This window comes from Mus pahari, chromosome X (genome assembly GCF_900095145.1).
Source record: "Mus pahari chromosome X, PAHARI_EIJ_v1.1, whole genome shotgun sequence".
In the NCBI taxonomy this organism is placed as follows: domain Eukaryota; kingdom Metazoa; phylum Chordata; class Mammalia; order Rodentia; family Muridae; genus Mus; species Mus pahari.
The window spans coordinates 54256618-54272880 of record NC_034613.1 but is presented as its reverse complement, the minus strand read 5'-3'; positions in this window follow the sequence as shown (position 1 = coordinate 54272880).

Genomic DNA, 16263 nt, shown 5'->3' with positions numbered 1-16263 from the left:
AACCAGTTTCTAGAATTTTTAATCAAGAGTTTAGACATGGTAAAGCAGTGCCTGTGGATGAATATATATTCATTGGGTTTATACTTATACACTATTTATTACACACATTGATACTTGAAATTTTCCTTAATTTGAGGGAGTTACATTGCATACTTTTTGGTGGTGAGGGACTGTTTCATGCTTTATCCTGATCATTAAAACACTTCATGTAAAACAGACAACACACGCACACACACACACACACACACACACACCTCGACACATTGATTTGGTATTGTTGAGAGTTATAAATATATGGATTAAATGACTTGCAATTCTTTCAAACCACTATATTCTCTAATTGTTAGAACATTATTTCTCCAGTGTACTTTAGTGCATAGTGAGAAGCATGGTGTACAAGTTGTGGTTTCTTCTGGGTTCACATATAAACTATGCTGATAAGATGAGATTAGTGACCCTGTATTCAGATATGGTCCTTGGTTTTAGAGGAAGCAGAGACAAATATAACCAGACTATGGGGGTCAGATGAAGGAGATAAGAGTAGTATTCAAATATATGATATTTTGGGAATGACTGAAGGGACTCAGGGACTTTAGCTTAGGGTAGATGATAAGTATATACAGAGAGAAATGCTATTTTTTAAGTATGCAAAGGGCTGATCTTTGGAAAATGTATTAGGTTTACTTTATAGTACACTATAACAAGGGAGGAAAGGCTCACAAGAGGAGAAATGCAATGCTCAAGGAGCTGTTAGGACAGATATAACAAAGGTATGAATAAATATTGTAAAACCCTTTTTCACATGAATAAATTTCCACATGGTCTTATAAGCAGTATTACATTAACTGAAGACAGTCTTAACTCTCTCGTTTTCTTCCTTCTGTGAACATGGTAAGATTCAAACCACATATGACGATGTGATTTGGGTTTATAATTGAAAGTCAATAAGTTATTCACTGTATTCACCCTCCTTACAGTGCTAATGACACTAACATGCCAAGGTGAATCAGAAATCATCCCCTTTACAATGTGGAGCTAATATATAACAACAACAACAACAACAAAGTAATAAATATTGTAAGCAATGAAGTCCCAAGAATATCCTGCTATGTACACACATGATTGTTCTTTGTTCTTGTCTTTGGTGCAGATGATGTGATGTATAAATTATTATTATTCATTGCATTTTTGAGGTATCTTTGTGTTACCTTAGAGAAACTCAGCAGATTTTTATAGATATGCATACAAGTCATTCTGTTTCTCAAAGATGTGTTCCTGCCATTATAATATGTGCCCTCCCAAAATGACCACCATGTGCTCTTTAGCAATGAAAGAGAAGATCACAGTAGTTTACTTACATAAATATTTTATGTGTTTTTGGACCTATTACAGATATGGTTTATAAATTAGGTATTTGAATGGCCTATTTAAATTCTGGTATTGTATGATTTCCTTTGTCTATATCAGATTGTAAATCCAGGTACAAAATGTCTGTATGTGTGTGTGGTGGGGAGGGGGCTCTCTTCCTTTCTCTCTGTGCTAGCTAGGCTACAGATGTAATTGCTTTATGAAAACCTTTTCTGGTTGCATCTCAATTGGTCTTGTGATAGATAGATAGATAGATAGATAGATAGATAGATAGATAGATAGATAGATAGATTCTGCTTTTTACCAAAAAGTCATGAAATCTGGCACAAAGTTACAGTGGCCTTTTAATTCTAATGCCTTTTGGAAGAAAATACATTTGTATTCCAGCTTGTTATTTTCTGGAGCATAATTAATTTTTATATTTATATGCAATTGAGGGATTAAAGTTCTCAAATTTTCATCTGATGCCAAAGTATCACTTTTCTAATTTCTGTAATATTTAGTTTGTGGAATAACTTATATCTTGAGACTTTGTATCACCATAACTAACTCCATGACATTGTATAAGCAAAAAGGATGGTGGTGGGAGTGAACTCATTAAAGCCAAGCTATGACAATATTCAAGAAAAAAGTTTTATTTTCATAGCCTTCTATGCATTAAATGCCTTAGTGCCTATATTGGCTACTGCTCAGATAAAAATATTCAATTGCAGAGATTTAAAAAAAAATCAAAAGGGCTATATTTACATAAACTTTAGAAAGATGAAAATCCCCAAATTTGTGTTTCTTATTATTAATTGCACCCTTGAAGTTGGTTACTAGTATGTAATAGTTTATTTATAAAATCATTCCATAAATCTTTGAAGCAAAATTTCAATAAATTATGCTATGTAAATGAACAAATTCCAAATGGATAGGAACCAACATCTTCACATAATTTCCCATGATGAATAGCATTCATAGCAAACATTGTTGAGGAAACATTACATCTTGCATTTGCACAAGGAAGATCAGAGTCTCTCTAAATTGTATACAGATATCTGAGTGTCTTTCCATGTAATCAAACACATATCAGAGACTTACATAGCTCTTTTCTGAGGGTGTAGAGATGGATCAGTAATTAAGACAACTTACTGTTTCTGTATACCTGGTTCAGACTCTACATGGCAGCTTCCAAGCATCTGTAACTCCATGGGTACCAAACACACATGGGATGCACATACATATATGCAGGTAAAACACACATATACATAAAATATATAAATCTAAACAGTAAATAAATAACAAAGACTCCTCTTTAGCATTAGTGATGAACTAATGCAATGTTTTGCTGATTGAAGCATTAATGTTTCCTCTATTTGTGAGAATTTAATTCATGTATACAATAAGATGTGGCTATATCTATCACCCATTTCTGTTCTCTAACTGTTCCCATATTCCACCAACATGACCCCCATTCAAATTTCATGATGTTTTTGCAGGGAAAATAACCTACCAAATCTAGTTGGTACTTGCAAAGTATATATATATATATATATATATATATATATATATATATATATATATCCATCATCCACTAGAGTATGGGAAAGATAACAGTTGCCAGATCTTATAAAAACAAATAATTCTCCCTCCATGAGCAATAATCCACTGCCAATTGCTCCTCACTATGAGATGGAGCCAGGAAATCATATACTACATCTGTGCTAGTTGATGTGCAGGTGAGCACAGATGTTACGAATGAGATAGTCACATGATGTCTAGAATAAAGCATTTTCATAGCCCTTCTTCTCATTTGCTGGTGCATAATTTTTTCTGCCTCTGCTTCTGCAGTGTTTCCTGCGCCTTGGTGTGATGGGAATACTATAGATGCCCCATTTGGTTATAAGACAGAGAAAACTCAATCTCAAATTAATTGAGAAACTTCCTTCCTGTTGGCTAGTTATCATAGTCACAGAAGGAGCTATTCATGCTGCTGGAGGACAAAATACATTAATAGTCTTACCTAGTACTACTGTGACCTGTCAGACAAAATCTGCCTATTGATGCTATAGTGGCATTTCTGTTACAGGATAACTCACCTCTTATTTATAGGGTTTGAGGCATGTTTCACAGGAGGAAATGTTGTGTCTGGTACTACAATGGTGGTCAAAAGATCACAAGTAAGGAAGACATAAACTTTAGAGTGGAACCTGCTGTTATTATTTTCTTAAATGAATGTAGTGGTTTCGATATGCCTGGCACATTGGAAGTGACAATATTAAGAGGTGTGACTTTAGCCAGGTGTGGTGGTACATGCCTTTAATCCCAGCACTTGGGAGGCAGAGGCAGTTGAATTTCTGAGTTTGAGGCCAGCCTGGTCTACAAAGTGAGTGCCAGGACAGCCAAGGCTACACAGAGAAACCCTGTCTTGAAAAAAACAAAAAAACAAAAAACCAACCAACCAACCAAACAACAACAACAACAACAAAAAGAGGTGTGACCTTGTTGGAAGAAGTGTGCCACTGTGAAGGAAGGCTTTGAGTGGTCTTATGCTCAAGCTCCACCTAGTGTGGAAGAGATTCCCCTGCTGGCTGCTTGTGGAAACCAGTTCTCTCCTGGTTGCCTTCAGAACAAGATGTAGAACTCTCAACTTCAGCATCATGTCTGCCTGCATGCTGTCCTGCTTCCTGTCGTGATAATAACAGAATGAACCTCTGAAATTTTAAGCCAGTCTCAATTAAATGTTGTGCTTTAGAAGAGTTGCCTTGCTCATAGTTTCTCTTTACACCAGTAAAACTCAAACTAAGACAATGACGATGCTGTATAATTGCCTTTTCTAATATTTATTTTTATACTTATACACCTTGGCCACTCTGCTCTTTATTAAGAGAAACTTCTTTTTGCAGAGAACAACAGTCAATGGAGCACTGCATAATGTGTCAAATGGAGATATGCATAATGTGTCAAATGGAGATCTGCATAATGTGTCAAAGTGCAAAGAATATGATGGCAATGGATACTTTCAAAGAACATGTTAGCTATGGAGACCAGTGAAGAAACAGATTTTTGAAAATACTGAATTAAAGAAAAGGCAAGGTCTAAGTAAATCACATTCTAAAAGTGTGAAAAGGGTGAATAACTTTGACATAGAAATTAGTTTTTTACTTGTATTATCTCAGAAAAGTCCCTGATACTTTCTATTGAAAATCAACTTCCGTTTCTATAAAATGTCAACATGCATCCTGAAATTAATAGGGAACTGTAATCCTAGAAATGCACCATGTTTTGAAAATTAAGCACATAGATGTTAGTGCCACAAATATGTGATTACAATTCTGGCTTCCTTTATACCTACTTGTGTGATGTTGGACAAATTCTTTCACCATGCTTATCCCATTTATAAAATGGATTATTAGTATGGTTGCAAAGAAGCTTGTTGTTACTACTAAAGATCATTAAAATATTCAATATGTTATTCTACTAAACTTATTATTTTAAATTAACAAACTATATAAATTGTTGTGGTTGCTGGGTAAATAATAGTTAAAGCATAATCAGAGGTTGAAGTCTACATGAAATTTTGAAGTGGAAACACAGGGAACAATACATAAGATAAAAGTTCATATTTTCAGCACCCCAGTGGATGAATATTAAAAAATATTTTCCTCACTTTGAAGAGGTAACACTATACATTAGCCTGCCACTATACATTAGTGAAGAGAATATTGTTAAAATTCTCAGCTCTCTACTTTATAGAGAGCTTCATCCACTTCTGAATGAATTTCAGAGAAACAGTCTTAGAGAGGAGAGATACAAATTAGAATTATCTAATTTTTCAAGATCTCTGACTCAGTTCTAGTTTCTAATGTGATCTTAAATATATTTTTAAAATTGCTTGTTTCCAAGAGACTGAATAGGAAAAGGTTCATAGTAAAAATACATTATCAAACAGTGGTTTAAATAAACATCAGGAAGAGTTCAAAAACCAGAGAGATGGGAGAGGTAATTATGCCAGGAAAAGGGGAAAGATATAATTATTGTAATTAAGTGCTAATTTCAGCTCTGAAGTCATTAAGATCTGAATTTCACTCACTGTGTTCCATTTTATATCATCAAACTTTCACCTTCTTAAGACTTAAGATTATATTAGCCACTCATTCAATTTTCTTTTATTAAGCAATGGATTTCTCTCATATTAAGGTCAGTGAATAAATATTGAAATCTTCAAACTGTTATGTTGATTTTTCAAAGAAGCCATTATATATTTTATTATATACATGTGCCTGGACACATATATGGACAGGGACTCACACACACACACACACACAGAGAGAGAGAGAGAGAGAGAGAGAGAGAGAGAGAGAGAGAGAGAGAGAGAGACTCTTTTTCCTTTTAAGTATATAATTAGAGATAATGACCTCTATCTGAGATCAATAGACTTGGTTAATTTTACTCTTTAGTCTCACTTCCCTCAGCCCAGCATAAACTACTATGTGCCTTTTTATCCCAGTGAAACAACTGGAAGAGATGGGGTAAGCAAAGCTCCATCTCACATTTCACATTTTGTCAGGTCCCTTGTAACGGTCTACTTGACTTGAAATAGCACTTAATATAGTTCACCTTTTACTTCTCTTGTTCTAGTTTCTGAACAAATATTTTCTCAGTGTTGTATCCTGCCTCATTAATAGTGTATTGTTCTCCTATGCTGCTAAGACTTGCTTCTCTAAAAACTCTGCTGTGTATAACTGAGTGATCTTGTGAAAACATGACTTAGATACTGATACTTCTCAGGTCCAAATGAGCCAATGGAATCCATTTCATTGTGACTAAGCAGCAAAGTAAAAATAATAGCTTTTGTACTCATTAATTAATTCATTCATTCATTTTACATCTCACTTGCAGCCCACCTTTTCTTCTCCCATTCCCACCCTCAAAAATCCCTTCTCCCATTACCACTCCCGTTCTCAGAGAAGGGGAAGCCTCTCATTTGGATACCACCCCACCTTGGAATGTCCAGTCACAGCAGGACTAGGCACTTCCTCTCCCACTGAGGCTCAACTAGGAAGTACAGTTCAGGGAAGGGGTCCCAATGGTAAACAACCGTCAGGAAAAACTGCCATTCCAATTGTTAGGAGACTCACTTGAGAACCAGGGTACACATCTGCTGAAATTTGTAGGTGGGACAAGGTTCAGCCCCCAAATTCTCTTTGGTTGGTGGTTTAGTCTCTTTGAGCACTCATGGACCCAGGTAATGTTGACTATGTAGGCCTACTTGTGGTGTCGTTGACCCCTCTGGCTTGCTCAATACTCTCCCAGACTCTTCAACAGGACTCCAAAGTTCTGATTTAGCTTTTGCTGTGGGTTTCTTTATCTGTTTTGATCAGCTGCTGGATGAAACCTCTCAGGAGACAGTTATACTAGGCTCCTATGCTATGCAACCATTGCAGAGTATCATTAATCGTGTCACTGGTTGGTTCTTTTTCATGTTATGGGTCTCAAGTTGGACCAGTCATTGGATAGCTTTTCTATCAGTCTCTGTTCTATCTTTATCCCTAAGCATTTTGTAGGCAGGACAAATCTTGTGGATGGGTTGATGTCCTCCTCCCTCCACTGGAAATCTTTCCTGGCTATAAGACATGGCTACTCAGTCTCCATATCCGCCACTGGTAGAAGTCTCAGCTTAAGATCACCCTTCATAGACTACTGGGAGCTCCAATCCCAATCCCAGGTCTCCAGCTAGTAACAGAGGTGTCCCACATTGATTTCTGCTCTCTCAGATCTCTCCAACTCCTTTCTTCCCACACCCAATCTTCATCCTCTCTCCCCACACCTAATCCCCATCCTCTTTCCCCTCCTTAACCCTTCTCACACCCAGGTTCCTCCCTTCATTCACCTTCCATGAATATTTTATTTCATCTTCTGAGTACGATTCATGATTCCTCCCTTGGTCTCTTCTTAATACTTAGTTTCTTTGGGTCTGTCGATTGATTGCAGCATGGTTATCCTGTACTTTATGGCTAATATTCACTTGTAAGTACATACCATGCATATCTTTCTGGGCCTTGGTTACCTCACTCAGTATATTTTCTGGTTCTATCCATTTGCCTGAAAACATCATAATGCCCTTGTTTTTAATTACTGAATAGATATCCAACAGAAAACTGATATCTAAGGTATACAAAGAACTCAAGAAATTAGACACCAACAAACTGAATAACTCAATTCAAAAATGGGGCACAGAGCTAAACAGGGAATTCTCAACAGAGGAATGTCAAACAGAGGAAGGAGTTAAATAAATGTTCAAAGTCCTTAGTTATAAGGGAAATGCACTTCAAAATGACTCTGAGATTCCATCCCACTAGAATGGCTAAGATGAAAAAGACACAAGGCATCACATCTTGCTAGCAAGGAAGTGTAGCAAGGGGAACACTTCTCCATTGTTGGTGGAAGTGCAAACTTGTATAACCACTGTGTGCCATTATACTACAGGTACAGTCCTTCAACTGTGCTCATAGCAGATTTATTTGTAATAGCCAGAAACTTGTAATAATCTAGATGTCCCTTAACTGAAGAATGGATAAAGAAAATGTGGTAGATATATACAAATTGTAACTTTTACAGATCTAAATAGTCTAGTGTTTCTCTTCCTTTGCTTTCAGGTATTATGCCACTTTCTTTTTTTTCAATTCCCCAAGTCATAGTGATCTGCTTTTCATTCTTTGAACATAAAAGTGCTGATATATCTCTGCCATTTGGACTTTTTTTCTGCCTAGTTTATTTTTCTTTAATTGTTTTCTCAGTGACAGACCCATGACACACTCCAGTTTACTCAGGTCAGCATTCAGTGACCTTTTCAGGAAAGTTACCTCCTTTAATTATATTTTATTTCTTTTTCACTTGTTTTTCTTTCTGTCTGTATGTTTACATGCTTGTGTATGCATAGGTACACATGTGTGCAGGTATGTTTGTTAATATGGAGGCCAGAGGCTGGTGTTCTATGTCTACATCAATTGCTTTCCACTTTATATACTGAGGTAAGATCTTTCGTTAAACCCAGACCTCATCAATTCAGTAGTCCTACTAGATGATGTCCTTTGGGATTTCCCTTCTCTGTATGTCCTGAGCTCACAGAAGACAAGTATGTTGCCATGCCTGCATGGCTTCTATGGTACAAGTATTAGAAATATGGTCTTCATCCTTGTGCAGAAGGTTCTCTAGGCTTTTACCCAGCCCCGACAAATGGCGTTTGAATACATCCAGTCATTCTCTAGCCCCATTTTGCTACTTTATTTTTCAACTAAAATATTACACTTGTGTAAAATTCTATCAGGCCTGTAGTATTTGTTTATCAACCTTAGATCAATACACAAACTGAGATTTATTTTCATTCCACAGCAGAATCATTATATTCAAATCACTTCAATGATAAGTCAAAAATAAGAACACAACTTCTTTTATCATTTTAATATTTGTTGAGTCAGGCACTGGGAACATAATGCTAAGAATAAGTATTATTAAAATCATGAACTTTTATTATTTTCTTACTTTATCCTTCTCCATTTCCCTATTATCCCATTTTCCCCATAAGCATATGGTCCCTTTGTTGTATAGACCTTAATGTGATTTTAATACTTTTTTTTTCACTAAATCAGACCTAATACTAAAGGATAAATTTGTATCCTCTTCCTTACATCCTCAAATCCAAAAATGTACAATGGCCAATCAATTTTATCTAGTAGAATCTCTATTATTTATTTTTTGCATCACACTTCTACTGCCAAATAAATTCTAGCTTATTTAGCATCATCATTACCACATTATTAGAACTCATTATCTTTCATGTAAAATTAATTCAGTGGATTATATTCTGCCATCTTTCCTATTTTCTGCTCCTCTTCTTTGTTGTCTACACTGAATTCAAAATCTTTTCTTTTCTCAGATGCAAGTATGACCCAATAGCTCATCTGCTCAGAACATTAAGATTGGTCTCCATTCCCCTGAGAACAAAATTTACATCTTTTCTTTAATACCTAAGAATATAAAGAATCAGTTCAGTCCTTGTCTCCTTGGTATTATGTTCTGTAGTTGTTTACGATTAGTCCACATATGTCTTTTCTGAGAGCTCACTCAGATTTTATTATGCCCCTGTGAATGAATATTCCATTTAGAACACCTACCTAGTCAGATTGCACTGTCTGAGAGTGGTCACAATGTCCAGGAGGTTTGCTGTCTCAAATACATGTCAACTATCAGCATTAGATTTCAAACATTCCCATTGGATTTTAAACATTTCCTTTGCAGGAATTAGTCTCGTAATTCCCTAAATTTGCACTGTGTTTGATCTGTCCCTTTTACTGACCTCCATTCATTACGATTTGACCTGCATTCTTATCAACAGTAAAAGGTGTCAGAGACTGGGAAGCCTTCTTTTGTGTCTCTTACTATAGTCATATATATATATATATATATATATATATATATATATATATATATATATTACATAAATATGTGTGTGTATATATGAATATATATATACATATATATTCATATATATATATTCTATTTCATTTTGTTGTTTCTGTTGTTATTAAATTAATGAATGAATGCCACTTATAATGCATAGCTATAATTACTTTTTGGGGTGGGTTCGAGACAAGGTTTCTCTGTATAGCCCTGTCTGTCCTGGAAGTCACTTAGTAGACCAGGCTGACTTGAACTCAGAAATCTGCCTGCTTCTGTCTCCTGAGTGCTGGGATTAAAGGCGTGCGCCACCACACCCGGCTCTGCTATCATTTCATTTTCATTCTAATTACTGTTATGGGACGTAATTTTATTTTGCTGATGTTGCTGATGTGTTGTTAAACAATATCTTTTTACTTGCTAGTGTACATTTTTCTTTTAATTTGGGGTGTCAAGTGAGGGATGGGGTTGCCACCCGACAGTCAAAAACTCTAATCCATATCATTCATCTCTGAAAGAACTACAGGGACAAAAATGGAGAAGAGACTGAGGGGAAGGAGGTCCAGTGACAGGCCCAAAGTGAGAGCCAGCTCAGGGGAAGGCCCCAAAGCAGACACTATTACTGATGCTATGGTGTGCTTTCAGATTGGAGCCTAGCTTGGCTGTCTTCTGAGAGGCCCAACAAACAACCAAGTCTGATACAGATACTTACATGCAACCAGTGGACAGAACTTGGTGACACCTGTGGTTGAATTAGGGATAAGTTGGAAGAAGCTGAGGAGTAGGGTGACCCCATAGGAAGACCAGCAGTCTCAACTAACCTGAACCCCCAAGATATCTCAGACACTGAGCCACCAACCAGGCAGCATACACCATATGATATGAGGCCACCAACACATATAAAGCAGAAGACTGCTGGGTCTGGGTTCAGTCAGAGAAGATTGACCTAACCCTCAAGATTTTGGAGGCCCCAAGGAGTGGGGAGGTCTGGGTAAAAGATATGAGTGGGGACATCCTCGTGGAGATGGGCTGCTGGCAGAAGAGGTATGGGATACGGGACAGGCAGACGGTGGACAGGGACAGGGATAAAATCTGAAGTGTAAAAAATAAGATTAAATAAAATTTAAAAAAGAAAGAAAGGAAGGAAGGATGTAAGGAAAGAAGGAGGAAGGAAAGAAAGAAAGAAAGAAAGAAAGAAAGAAAGAAAGAAAGAAAGAAAGAAAGAAAGAAAGTCACTATAAGTCAGTTGCTAAATTTCTCACTGAAATTCAAGCACTTTTACTGCTTAAGAATTTATTTTAATGCTAAATTATTTTTTATGATGATAAAACAATCTGACATGTAATCTACTATCCAGCCACCTGTGAAATAGTAAGGTGCACTACATGACCATTAATTCCACAGAAGCAGTACAAAAGAAAACACACACACACACACACACACATATCATTAATCTGGATTACAATACTTGAGTGTTAACTGTTACTATAGTGATTTTATGTTGCAATAGATTAAATTTATTGTGTTCAGATTAAGTCATTTCCAAAGTTTTTCTTTCATTTCTTTTATTTTACCAAAATATTCATCTGTGTGTGTGTGTGTGTGTGTGTGTGTGTGTGTGTGTGTGTGTGTGTTCTGATGTTTGTGGGTAATTGTGTTCAGGTATATATGTGTGTGTGTAAAGACCAGGCAACAGCCTCAAGTACTATTACTTGGCACTGCCAATTTATTTATTTCTTTTTTCTTTCTTAATTTAAGTTTTTGTTTTATATGTACTGATGTTTTGACAGCATGCATAACTGTGTGCTAAATGCATACCTGGTGCCTTGCATCCATGCTGGAATTCACTGCTGTGATCTTGTGTGAAGGGGACTTGTACTTCCCCAACATGAAATTCTCAGCACTTAGAGATAAAGGGAAAAATTATTTAGTTAGCCTGTAGCTGCAGCCTTGAACTATTGCATAAAAATCCAGGTCTAATCAGAAATATTACATAGTATATACAGGGCTAGGCCCTATCATCATCTTGTCTATATGACCATCCTAAGGTGATTTTTTTTTAAATCCCTGCTCTAAATGAGATTTTTCAGAAAGCTATGCGTGTTTTCCAAAAGCTGAAATTTGCAGGTTTCTAGTTAAAACAACTTTATCCTAAGCAAACAGATTTTGCTGCCTATGCTTTTTCCAGGAACAGAGGTAATCAGGTCTGCAGAAGCAAAAATCAGTAGTTTGGTTTTAGCTCTATTGTCCCATAAAACAGTTTCTTATTCTGTTTACCTATGTCACATACTTTCTAAATAATCTTGTTATTCCCATTTGATTCATATTAGAGCTTGTTAGTCTCCCTTTCTCCTTCAATGCAGGCAACCATAGCTGTTATCATCCCTGTCTTTTCCAGTGGTCCTTCTCCCTGTTCTCTGCCCTTCACCGTCTTTTTGCACCTTCTTTCATGATAATTCCTGAGTGCTAAGAGTAGGTCTTGTGTTACAGATTTCATATAGGGATGATCTGTTTACTAGCTGTGGAAAATTTTTTTGATTGTGGCTGAGAGATTTACTAACCAAGAAAGCCAAGGGGTACAGTTTCCATTTAGGCCTGAATAGCACTTCCTTTTTGGAGAAGGGTTTCTCACCAATTTGAGCTTGCCAAGCCCAGAGATCCAAACATGTCTGCTTCTGAGCTCACTAAGCCCACCATTATTTTTACACTGGTTCTGTAAATTGAATACATGTTATTGTACTTGCATGAAAAATACTTTACCACATGGGCTATTTCCCTAGTGGATCAAAACTCATCATTGATGGCTGATTTTTGTTACTGGTCAAGGAGTCTTCTTTTCAGTTAAGTGGAAAAAAGGATAACATTTAACATTTAACATTTAAGTTAAACCAAGTAAAAAGTTAACTCATTAACTAAGCCAGTATTTTCAGTGGTCTAATGAATGGTGTAGATATTTATGGTTTTTTTTTCATACTAACCACTTTACTATTTTATTATCATCTTATTTACTATTTAAAGAAAATGTTTATTTACTACTTTAATATCAATTTATTATCACTACTAAAGAAACAACTAATTTTATGAGTGATGAAAGACAAATAAATTCAGCTTATTCTATGTCACTCTCAGTTTCATGGTGTGTATCAATTCAGAAGGTTGACCCAAATCTTAGAAACAAGATATTTTGATTCTTCTGTCTATCTCCCTAACTCAGAAAATGCATTGGGAAGTACCATGGATTACAGAATTTTTGAATATCCTGAATTATAAACATTATATAGGTGATGATAAGAAAGTAGATATTTTGATCTAACAGAGCTCTTTTAAGAGCTTTTAAGAAAGCTCTGCTTTCTTCACTATTTAATTTGTTGTTAATGAAGGACTACAATGGATTTGAATTGACTAGACATTTATTACAAGATCAAGTCTATTTTCATATTATTTTTCAAATTAAAATATAGTTGTATTGCTTTCCACTTTCTCTGTCCTCCCTTCAACCCAGATGGTTTATTTTTTCTACTTCCTTTTGTGAAGCCGAATAGGATAAAGAAAAAATAAAGGATATCAGATGCATGAAAATACATTGTCTGATCAAGCAGCACAAGCCTTATCAGAGGTCACAGGCTATCTTAGAATAGTAGTTAAGGAGATGAATTGTTCTGCAAAAATATACAATGTCCTTTAGGTATTTAATGGGAGCCATTTATCATTTGGTCTTATTCCAGTGCATTATAAACCATAAACAAAATAAAATAAGGGTATGATGGACAGAAATTTACTGTTCTCAGAAACAGGTCTCTACTTTCCTAATTATTGTCTGTCCAATTTTGGTCAAGGCACATTTCATGAGAATTTTCTATTGTCCCAACTATAAAATGAAATGATTGCATTAAGTCAGAGATTTCTGATTGTCTGTTATCTTAGACTTATTTTTCTATATATACTTTAGCACAACTCAGAAATCTTAAGGATCAGCTAAATCAGCATATTATATAATATTGGATAATAAATATAAATTAATACATAAAATTTATAATGTGAACACAGCACAGGGGTACACTTGTCAAAAGGCAAGTACCTAAATCTGGACTCTTAACTCTAAGTAGTTCTAAAAATAAATTCTTGATTCTCCCCACCTTCATCAGACCTGCAAAGACTAAATCATACAGGGTAGGTTCCCTTCCTTGACACATCTTCCATTCTGGCTGAGTCCTCTGGAACAACCCAAGCTAACCTGAACTGTCTACTATCCCCAGTGGAGTTCCATTCTCCTACCACCTCTTTTCCAACCTTCACTGAACCTGCAGATCCTGCATCATACAGACCTGCGGATCCTGAACCATACAGATCTGCAGATCTTGAAAACTACAGCCCATGGATACTGATCAAAGGCCTGCCACACAAGGACCATCAAAATTAACCCCTGTCTCAATACCTACTACAGCAGGAACATCGAGGGACCAAAGCCATCCAGATGGCTAAAAGCCCTCAAAAGAACACAACAAAAGTCAGGGCAGTGTGACAATTCCAAAGCACAGATACCTCACTACAGAAAGCCCTGGCTATCCTAACATGGATAAAATACAAGAAAATTATATCCAATCTTATAAAGATGATAAAGGCCTTTAAAGAGGAAAAAATAAACTCCTTAAAGAAACACAGGAAAATATAATCAAACAGAGAAGTCTTTAAAGAAGAAATAAATAAATCCCTTAAATATATATATACGATAAAATGCAATTAAACAGGTTAAGGAAATAAATAAAACTTTGCAAGACCTGAAAGTGGAAAGAGAAGCAATAAAGAAACCACAAACTGAGGGAATCCTGGAAAATGAAATCCTAGGGAAGAGAAAAGGAGCAACAAATACAAGCATCACCAACAAGAGATGGAAGTCAGAATCTCAGGCACAGACGATACAGTGGAAAAAATTGATACATCAGTCAAAGAGATCATTAAAAAAGTAAAAAAGTCTCTGACATAAAACTGTCAGGAAATCTGGGAAATTAGACCAGAAAAGAAAATGCTCATGTCTCATAATAATCAAAAATTAAAGTCTACAGATCAAAGAAAGAATATTCAAAGCAGCAAGGGAAAAATACCCAGCCAACTTAGAAAGACAAACTTATTAGTATTACTCCTTACTCCCAATTTCTCAACAGAGTCTAAATGGTAGAAGGAACCAGACAGATATACAAATTCTAAAAAATCCCCCACAGGTTCCAATGTAGACTACTATATCTAGCAAAACTCTCAATCACCATAGATGGAGAAAACAAGATATTTCAAAACAAATCCAAATTCAAACAAAATCTATCCACAAATCCAGTCCTACAGAAGCTACGAGAAGGAAAATTCTAACCCAAGGAGGAAAGCTACATCCACAAATCATAGGAAAAAAGTAATTCCATACTGGCAAAAACAAGGGAAGCATACAGAAACGCACACACACTAACACTACCAGCATCTAAATAACAAATTAATGACAAGTCATTAATATCTCAAAATCAATGGACTCAGTTCCCCAATAAAAAGTCACAGACTAACAAAATGGATGTAAAAACAGGATCCATCACTCTGTTGCATGTAAGAATATAGGAATAAAGAAACAGTACCTTAGAATAAAGGACTGAAAAATTTTATTCCAAGCAAATGGACCCAGCAGCTGACTCAGACAGATGCAGGCAACCACAGCCAAACAATAGATGGAGCCTGTGGACTCTTAGGGAAGAATAGAAGGAAGGATTGCAGCCCTTAAGGGGATAAGAACGACACAGGAAGACCAACAGTCAACTAACCTGGACCCTTGGGGCTCTCAGAGTCTAGACCACCAACCACTTCTTGGACCTAGACCTCCCCATACATATGTGGCCCATGTGTTGATTGATCTTCATGTGGGTCCTGAATAACTGAAGTAGGGACTGTCCTAAAAAGCTTTTGCCTGTATGTGTGATATATTCTTCTAGCTGGGCTGCTCTGTATGGCCTCAGTGGGAAAGGATTCGCCTAAACTTACAGAGAATTGATGTGCCAGGGTCAGGGGGCAGGGATATACCCAGGGAGGTCCTTAGCCTCTCAGATGAGAAGGGGAAGGGGTGATGTGGGGAAGGATTTTTGGAGGGTGTGACCAGGGGAAAAATTTAAAATAATATTTTAAAAATGCAAAGGGAAAGAAAAAAATAAACCAATTCTTTAATTTTCTGTCTAAAGAAGTCATGATGATATTAAAATTGTTTCATATTTACTGTTGAAATCAAATGAGTTGTGCAAGGTAACTCTGTAGGTAAAGGTGCCTAACTAATAGCATGAAAACCTGAGATCATTCCATGGAACTGTTAAAGGAGAGAAGCAACTACTGAAAAATGTTCTTTTGACCTCTACACATAAATATGCTTAGTATGAGTAGTATACACACACACACACACACACACACACACACACACACACACACACA